The following is a 10,516-nucleotide window of genomic DNA, read 5'->3' as shown; positions in this document are numbered from 1 at the left end:
ACATTTCACAACATCCACAAATCGTTATTTTTCTTTCTCTCAATTCATCCACCCTACTGAAAATGCACTGGCAATGGCACCAGCATGTGTGAATCTCTTCAAGCTTTTGTGTGTTTTGCTGTTTCATCTGTGAATCAAAATCTTTATTATATATCACCAACAAAACAAACTCTCCACAAGATTTAAAAATCTGATATTCAAATAGAAAAAAAAGCCAACAAAACCCTCCAAATTAAAAAGAAACCATGCATTCAAAAGGAATCAATCACATCTATGAAGCAGAAAATGGGCTGCAGTTTGTCAAATAATTTTGGTTTTTGTAGAAGAGGACCCTCAAACTAGAGGGATCCAGTGGCTGTTAATATTCTACAACAATAAGCAAGACTTGGCAGACTATACAGACTTTTTAGAGACTGATTATGCATTCTGTTTTTATTGGTGCCATGTCTGTAATATTTGTTTGTCCCTAGCTGATGCCACAGTAGGTGATATAAAAAAAAATGCATGAATAATTTATAAAAGTACTCAGAAGTCACCAAAGTGCATTGCTCTGATGATGTAGTGTGCACAAGGGCCTTGGATAATAAAAATAGATTATATATCATAATAGAATCTGTATAATAATAAATTAGAGTGGAAAACAACAGAAGGATACATTTTGTTCTGTATTTTGTGCTGCATTTCTAGAGCTCTGGTCAATATAAACACCTAAAGCTGCAAAGGAAATTTCCTTTTTGAAGGCCTAAAAAACTTGAATGAACTTTACGTTAAAGATCACTGAAATCCTGCATTGTCTTAGCAGGTTCACTTAGACATCTCCTGAAAGCTTCCATCAGAAAGGTGAATTTCCATTTGTAAGTCAGCAGAGACATAGACAGATGGCTATTCATAATCAGCAGGACCACAATTTAAAAAAAAAATAAAATCCCTGCTATTAGCCATAATTTAAATAGAAATAAAGCACTAAAGTTCTGCATCTCCACAGTGGAGTTGCTGTCACTCAGAACAGTAAGAAGAGAAGGATTTCACTCTGATTGCAATGGAATTATTATTGAGGTGAAAATCTGTCTGGATTCAGAAAATGTTCTGTTGGGACAAAATCTGAAGCTGCCTGGAGGGAGGTTTCCAGGAGTCTCCTTTCTGGTTCTTTCCACTTTGAGCAGGAAGGAGGCGTGGCACAGTCAAAGACCCCAGTTCACAACTTCTGAGAGGGGTTAAGCATAAGACAGCCAGAGAAATCACAGAACTTTAGAGTCTGTATCTAGGCTAAATTTATCAAGAAAATGCCAGAACAATTCTCTGTGCATGCATTGTTCCTTGTACCTCTGGAGAAGAAACAATGATCCTTTCATGAATGATTCAAGGTGGCTGAGGCTATTTTGAAACAAATCAATGAAAATTGACACTTTGGCCCTTGGCAATTCAGGCTTTGCTCAAAGAGAAGTTAAGGTTGCTTGAACTTTTCTTCTTCTGTGCAAATGTGAATAAAATTATCAGACTCCTTGAACAGAAGCCTGAGACAGAACTATGGTTTCAATTTTATTGCAGTCATTTCCACTAACTCGAATATCATAATTTAGCGTGTTCTTATTCACCTGGAGGGACGAGGAATCATGAAGCTTATGCCAAAGTATATTTTGGCTTTGTAAAGTGTGGGCTTGTGCTGTAGGGTTCTAACAGAGTGATGGTTTGGGCACCTTTCCTCTGTTCCCTTCTCCCCTTTTAATTTCAGGTGCAGTGTCTCACCTCCAGTCACCAGAGCAGACAGATGGCAGCAGGATCTGATGGATTCATTTATCTGGAGCAGCAACTCACCCACTGAGCACAGGCTGGAATAAAAGAATCTGAAATGGTCAAACTTCAGCTCTTGCCCCATGGCAGAAAATTTCATCCCAAGTCAGGGAGTCCTGATCCTCCCAAACTTCAGTGGTGTGCAGCAAAATGTCATTGCAGGAACTGGGGAATGAAATCCCAGAATGAACTGGGAGCTGAAATCAGTGAACAGCCACAGCAGAGAGTCCAAGCCAAAGTTCTTTGAGCAGCAGGTATCAGAGAGGAGAGGCAGTAACCAAAGCCAAGGAGATTCCTGCCCCAGCAGCAGCAGCAGGTTATGGAATCAAAACTCTCCTAAGGGAAACCCTTCATGAGCCAGACACTTTGTGCTGGTCAGATGGACATGAGCTGATGGAACAGACTGAAACAGGAAATATTGTCATTCTTACCTGATTTGCTAGAATTAAGGGGCTTGCTTTTAAGTACATCCTTTAAACTGTCTAGAATACAATTTTGAACACCAGAGGGATTATTCTTGCCGATCACAGCTATTTTATGTGACTTATTTCGTTTCAATTCTTCAATCTAATTCCTGAAACCATCTTCAATACAATCAGGATTTGCTTCTTTAAAATTCTTATCTCCTCATCCTTAGTCCCAGTGAGAGCTAAGCAGAAGTGTTTCTTGAGTTTGTTTCCATATTTACTTGCCAATATCTGACCTTCAGGCCAGACACAGAATTTTGACAATAAAGAATGGTCTCTCCTATAGCACCCAAACATAGGAATATTCAGATATCTGTGTGCACCCTCCTGCATCTGCTCCGAGGTCTTACATGGTTTTGGAGTCTTTCAATTTAAGTTTTTAAATTACTCTATAAAATAGCAATCTTCTACTGGGACCATGGGTTGTTTACATTGTTTTTAATCTTGAAAGGTGTCCTGGTTTTAGTTTCTGAAAATCAGAGGAGTAACCCTGTGTTTATGGGCACGTTTTGCATTTACAGAGGCTTCCAAGTGCTCTGGAACTGCAGACAATAAACACCTGTGAATAAAAAAATCAGCTTTGGTGATCTCACAAAGATCTCTTCAGCCCCAGGCTGCAATCTCAGGTGGGAGAAGTTTTTCCTAGACTGACCACTGCAATTCCACTGAGTTTGAAAAGAGCCAGAGCACGTAATTCATGCTTTAGAAAATGACACTAAATAGAAGAGATGAACTTCAGAAAAACAAATAAATATCACTTCCCATGTTAGCATCCTTAGAAATAAGCAGAATTAAAAAAAAAAAAAAAAAGAGACTTTTTTTAGGTTAAAAAAAGAAATTATTAAGAATAGAAACATGATTTATAGTAAGAATTGTCTTACAAATTTATAGTAATTGTCTTACAAATTTATAGTATGAATTCTTAATTTTCTTTTTTTTTAGGTTAAAAAAAAGAAATTATTAGGAATAGAAACATGATTTATAGTAAGAATTGTCCCTTAGCAGAATGCTTACACATTTTTTCTGAACTACAGGAGGTTTTTAATACAGCAATTTGGCTCCTTCACCTGTAAAAATATTTCAAAGCATGCTTACTTCTTTCCTGTTAACTCAATTTTTATTCAACTCTTTCTAGATCTCATTTCTTTTAACTTACACTTCCTCCTTATTTCCATACTTCTGGAAAATCTAACACAGAATTCATGAAAAGCAACTGCTATATACACAGCAAAACATGCATAAACATCTCACCCCATAGAAAGAAAAAATATTTTTTGATAACTGGAATTTTGTTGTGTCCTTTCAGTGTGATTGGGTATCTCGGGCCAGTTTGAAATATTTAAATATTCATCCATACTTTTTTTCAAAAATGGAATTACTAATCCTCACTAGAACACACATTAGGTTTTTTTCCCAAAATTAAGGCTCCCAGATTTTTTTGCACTGAATTGTGGGATGTACCTCCTAGAGGTTCCCATAATACAATCTATCAATTAAAGATTATTTTGTTTCTCTTACGTATACTGATTCTGAGGAAAAAATAAAATTAAAAAAAAAACAAGAACAAAACCCCAAACCCAAACATTCCAGCACTTTTCTCAGTTACACTAGGCTTGCTAGATTTATGATTCAAGAAAACATACCAGAAATCAAGTGGTTTTGAGGAAAAAAAGGCTCTTTTTTTGTTTAATCTCATGGAGAGGTTTAACAAAGTGCCTGTCTCTCTAAAATGAGTGTTTTTTCTGGATGAGCTGGGGATGGGTCTCGCACAGATGTAACAGAAATGCATTCAGCAGTGTATGGAAGCTGCATTACAGCTTCCAAAGGTTTTCTCTTCGAAGCCAAATTATCCTTGACAAAATAAGGTGCCTACAGTCATTTTGTGGAGCAACAGTGACATTTAGTGGTGACCGAAGAAATTCCTAAATTTTGTTGTTCCTTTAATGTCTCAGTGACCCTGGAAACATTTAGCAGATGTTGTCACTTCATTGAAATTCACACTTAATTTTCCCTTCCTTCTCTCCCCATTCTTTTGTGTATTGTAATGCAGTGTTTGCAAAGGGGTAAAAAGCTCTCTTTCTATAATAAATCAAAACAGATATTTTAAAAACAAAACTTCTTTGAGGATCTTCCTTGAAAATCAACTCTTTTGCATATCATGATAAAACATTTAATAATCAGACAAATTTTTGAGGACCAGACTGAAGCAGTGCATTGCACAAATCAGATTGCAAGGATTAGATTTCCCTTATTTCCATTATTTGCCTTAATTTTTCACTTGTTATGTCAACATTCTGGCACTGATCTTGGATCATTTGGTTGTGGTTTTGCTTTGACCCCTAAGCAAGAAGGTCCATTTTCCTATTTCATAGCAAGTCCCTTTTGTGATGCAGGTGTAAATCACGTCTGCAGAGGATGGGCAGGGCTGGAGCTCTGCAGGGCTGGAGCTCTGCTGGCTGCCCTGCTCTGGCACCACGGGCAGGTCCCCTCCTGACCTCACAAACATCATTTCTCCTGCAGCAAAATCCAAAGCCGTGGTCAGCCCCTCAGCAGAGTGAGCAGCCAGCCCTAACAACCCCTACAAGAGTGCAAGTTGAGTTACTCTGGTTTAAAACAGTTTCCTTCTGATGCGGGGTTTAGAAAAGCTTCAGCAGAGTGCCAAGAGTAGAAATGGTTGACACTGAGTATGTGCAGCCAAAGGTTTCAATGCCACGAAGACATTTTGGGACCTGCACACTCTGCCTCCCATTTCCTGGGCAAGTCCAGCCTCTCTGAGTTCAGCAGCCCCAGCCTTGCCCTCCCCCATAAATACTTGTGGGTGCATTCCCACGTGTTGTGAGGTGTCAGGACCCCTCACTGCTCGTACAGAAGCAGCTTCTGTGAAGGTTAATTGAGCCTTGCATGTGAAATCAGGCCTTTGAGTGTGGTGGAGAAACAGCAGGACAAAGGCCTCCAGACTGAATCCTGACTCGAGCCCACAGAAGCCATGAGAAAGCTGACAGCTCTTTGTGAGAACATGTCAGAGCCCAGCACATCCCTCTGGCTGCCCTGGCTGTCTCGAGACCCTGGCAGGGGGCTCGGGGACCTTGGCAAGAAGTCAAAAACATCTGTGGCTTCGATTTCAGCCCGTGGGAAAGGTTGCCAACTCGATATGAGGAATTACAAGCCAAAAGGTTTGAGTTGTGTAATAGGTGAATTGACACAGGGTGGAAAAGTGGAATTTTGGGGTTTTTTAGAATGTAATTCAGGGGTACAAGATGGAGGAATCTGGGCGTGCCCTAGCCTTTTTCTCCTTCTTCTTGTCCTCCATATCTTGGTGTGATGGTGACACTTTTCTATTGGTTTAAGGTAGAGATTCACTGTCTAACACAGGTGGTGGGCATTGGCACAAAATCTAGAAACATGTAACACGTAATTTTGAGTATTTAATGTGGGAGTCGCCCAAGCCTCGGCAGAGACTGCTATGGCTCCTGTACTAGGTAGACCTCGGCAGGTCAGAGAGAGAAAGTTTTAGATAAGAAAAAATAAACAACCTTGAAAACTCGACTTCACACATTCCAAACCTCTTCTTTGGCTGCCGGGCTAGGGGAACAAGGACTTTTACAATTTCAGGGTCATTCCAAGCAAGCAAACCCTAACAAGAACAGAGTTCTGCAGCAGTGAAAAACAACTTGTCTTCCCTGAGGAAGAGCTCTAGGACTGTGGAAAACAGTCTGCTTTCCCTGAGAAAGAACTCCAGGGCTGTGATAAACACAAGCCACCTGGATAAACTGTTTTTACATTGTTAGATAGAAAAATGAAAACTATCTCTCACTAACAACTTTTCCTGCATGTACACACCAGAGGTTTGAGTGACCAATCAATACAGGGTAACAACTTGTAAATAACCAAGTGAGGCTAGACAGGGGATGTTCTTTAAAAGCCCTATAAAAAGAGATGGGTGAAATAAACGGGGATCGAACCTTTTCTTTTTACACCATAAAGTGTATCCTGCATCCTTCTTTATCGAGCACCACAATGACATTTGAGCTCCTTTGGGATTTTAAGAATGAGATAAATGAGTGCTTTTTCTGGGTTTTTCCACTCTGATTTCAATGGTCCATCTATAATAAGAAAGGAGATCAGATTTGGCAATGATCAGATGAACATAAAAGGGCTTTTGGCACTGTTTTCAAACAGAATGATTTAGCTTAGCTCATTGACAAGGTCTACATATCTAGTGATGTGTAAACTCCAGAGTCCACCCAGTGTCCTGTGCTGGATCTCTAATTCTCATAGAGAAAATGCTTGTTGGGAGAGCAAAGGAGAAAATCAAGCATTCAGGTAACGTCAATTGCAGCCCAGCAGCAGCAGCCCTTGTACTCATCCTGTCATATTACAGGCTGCCATCCAGTGGAAGCAGCAAATTAATATCTACAGGGTTTGAAGCATTGAAAGAGTGGAGATTAGAGACTTGAGGGAGAGTTGGATGGGTAAAACAGGTCATTTTGCTATTTGTCTAACCATGGGAAAAGGGACATGACTGCCTCTTCCTGAGTCCACTTATTTAACTGAGCACGTAATTCCTTGGTACCCAAAAAGCAAATATTTGCAGTTTGTGTCTCCAGGAAAGCTCCAGGATACCTTTCTGCCCAAACCTATAAACTGTGAAAACACAGCACTGCAGCTTTTCCAGCCATGTACTTCAGTTAACATTCAAAACTCCTGAATTTAAAGTGCTGGTTTAGGGGTCCATTATCTGTCCCGACCAAATTTCTTCCCTTTAAAGAGTTCTAAAAACACTTTCTAGATATACAGCAACGAGTCACTTCCAGGTAGCACTATAATTTCTCTTGGAAGAACCCAGCACTGTGTTTTATTGTAGTACTTCTCCCTCTGGTAATTTATTTTCTTGTGCCAGCTTGTCCCCAGCTCGTGGTGTCACTGAAGTCCAGGGCAGGGTCCCCTGGGGTGGCCAGGCCATCTCCCAGCAGCAGGAACCTCACAGCTCATTTGTGCTGAGCCATCAGTTCCCTGAACTCTGCATTGCCCAAATGCCCAGTGGCAGATCTGAATCACTCCACGCCCAAGCAGCTCAGCCAAATTAACCCTTCAGCTGCTTCCCAGCAGCACTGCAACGTCTCCAAAAAGAGACTGGTTTGGAACTGTGAGTACATATTTTCCAAGGAAAGAAAGGGTGTTTTTTTTGGATTTATGAAAGAATAAAAAATAATATTTGATTAGGCAAAGGTCTCCAGATTCTCAGACATGCAGGCACAGCACAATCAAAAATCCCCACATTTTCTCCTTCTTTCCATCATCTCCCCTCTTCCTTTCATTTCTTCCATCCTTTGCTTTCTACCCCCTATCTTCCCTTTCCTCCTTTCTGTCCTTCCTCTCAATTCCCTTCTCCCTCCATCCCTACCTCTGTTCCTTCCTGCATCACTTCCAACCTCCCATTTCTCTCTCCTCTCCATCTTTGGGACAGACTGAGAGGCCCTGAACACTTCCCAAACCTGGGAATGTTTTCCTTCCCTGGTAGAAGGATGTTCTCTGAGTCATCTTTTATCTTCTTGCTCTCCATTATCCTTTTACTTTTACCCAAAATCTGTACAGATAATCAAAAGGTGGCTGTTGTGGTGAGTGACTTTGTTATTGTTGGGAAATGAGAGCAGTTCCCAGACCTGTTTCCAATCCTGGGAATGGCAGCCACATGCTGCCTCCTAAAATATGCTTTTCCCTTCCCTCCACTCCCACACAATGGTTTTGCAATGGAGAAAAATCCTTAAGCACTAACAGCAAGGTCATGGGGAAGCCTCCAGCAGACAGAACTTCTACACACACTGGTCAGGTTTGCAAGGCTTCAGGTCTTCTCCTAACCAGAGGGGATTTCTCCCTCAATGACTTTGTCCTGATAAAATATTTTTTTGTATTTTTCACATTTATTTAGGTTCTTCTATAGATTGGAATCTTTAGCACATCACAATACACATATAAATAAATCAGTTGTTAAAATGTTTAAACATCCACCAGGATATCTATGTATAACAGAGGATGTCATAGAGAGTTATATAAAACCCTGCCCAGTTGCTGCTCAAATAACTGAAACCTTTCCTTTTTTAATTGTCACCTGTGTCTTCTCATTTCTGTTCTTTCAATCCACTTTCCTTGGAAATAACCTGACATGATCAACCCAGACTGAATTAGGTATGGATTCCACAGCAAATACACAGCATCCTGGCTTACTGCTGCAACTACTGGCCTGAATAACTTGAAATGCAAGGCAAGAATTGCAAAACAAAGTTAATCAGATGTTTATCTTTAAAAATACAGATTTAGTATCTTTTATCTTTAAAAACACATGCTGAATAATATTAAAATATTTCACAGAGACATAATTGGAATTATAATTCATAAGAAAAAGTTGTAAAAATGTTCGTTTCAGCAATTTCAAAAATATCTATAATACTGGTACAGTTCTGAAAGTAAAACGGTGCAGCTGAAAGAATTCATCTTATCTCTATAAAACCATGTCTCTTCATACAGCACTTTAGGGGGAAATGTCAGAAGGTGTTTTGCCACTTTCATTGCTGCTGTAATCTAAATAATCACCTCTATCCCAAGCCTGCTGTTTTGCACCCCTCAGCCCTGTATGTGCACTACCTTCAGCTTCCACCTTGAGTTTTCTGTACACACACCACATTTGCTGGCTGTAATTAAGGCAGGAAATATAATACAGGATTATCACAGTTTTCATTTTGTAACCTTGCTGATAACCCAGGGGAGCTGCAGACCTCATTGTTATGTCAGAGCCACTCTCCCTCTCATTGCTAATCATTGATTAATTAGGACATGAGCCTGCATTCATCTTCCCCACCCTTGAAAATGAAAGGTCTCACTTGCTCACAGACAGGGAGAAATCTTTGGAAAGCAAAACTTCCAGCTGTGGAGTTGATCCCAGTAAATTTCATGCAAACTGTGTGAAAACTCTCTTCTGTGCATCTGTTTGAGTAATAAAGTGAATGGTGTGAGGCACAATTCTGACACATCACACAGGCTTTGAGATTCTTCTCAGCTTATGTCTGAATATTTAATCAAAGTGTTTAATCAAAATTCCTCCCCGTGTTTATGGCACCCCAAGAACAACCTAGTGAAGAAGCAGATATGCCACACAGCTCTAACAGATCAACAGTTCAAACTTCAGAGCTGCCTTATTTATAATTTCTTGGTACAACAAGAGAACAAATTGGTGGGTTTTTTTCCCATTGACAAGTAAATTTTGCCTTTCTTCTGTGAATCTTTCTTTTGCTTCCTGGAAAAAGCACATTGTCCTATGGCTAATACTGTTAAACACATCCATGTTTTCCTCTTGGACCTCATGATTTTCCCAACAATAACAAAGTCACTCACCACAACAGCCACCTTTTGATTATCTGTACAGATTTTGGGTAAAAGTAAAAGGATAATGAAGAGCAAGAAGATAAAAGATGACTTGAAAGGTGTTTCAGAGAACATCCTTCTACCATGGAAGGAAAACATTCCCAGGTTTGGGAAGTGTTCAGGGCCTCTCAGTCTGTCCCAAAGATGGAGAGGAGAAAGAAATGGGAGGTTGGAAGTGATGCAGGAAGGAACAGAGGTAGGGATGGAGGGAGAAGGGAATTGAGAGGAAGGACAGAAAGGAGGAAAGGGAAGAGAGGGTGTAGAAAGCAAAGGAAGGAAGAAATGAAAGGAAAAGGGGTGATGATGGAAAGAAGGAGAAAATGTGGGGATTTTTGATTGTGCTGCTCCTGCATGTCTGAGAATCTGGAGACCTTTGCTTAATTGAATATTATTATTATTTATTCTTTCATAAATCCAAAAAACTACCCTTTCTTTCCTTGGAAAATATGTACTAAGCAAGCCTTGACAGATCCCTTTTGTTTACCACTTAAAAGAGAAATCATGTATTTGCTATTAAAAGGTCTTAGAAAGGAGACAAACTTTTTAAGAACTAAAAGCCCCTTCTAAGGTAGCAAGTGGTGAGGAGGAGGAAGTTTAGAAGGGAGGTTTCTAATATTTGCTCTCATCAGAGCTAAAAGCATTTGGTGGGATTTGGTGGGATTGGCCTTTGCTTACATTATCTGTACAGTCAGGCTTTCATTTCATTTAAATGACCTTTTGCAGAACATGAGGAGCTTCCCCCTAAACTTTGCCTTTCCCTTGGCCTCTGAAGGACCCAGCCTGGAGCACAAAGGGAGCTGCTGCTGCTGCTGCTGCAGCCCCTGGGCTGGTTTGGGTTC

This window comes from Vidua macroura, chromosome 16, assembly GCF_024509145.1.
Source record: "Vidua macroura isolate BioBank_ID:100142 chromosome 16, ASM2450914v1, whole genome shotgun sequence".
Taxonomy (NCBI): Eukaryota; Metazoa; Chordata; class Aves; order Passeriformes; family Viduidae; genus Vidua; species Vidua macroura.
Note: the sequence above shows the minus strand (reverse complement) of the source record.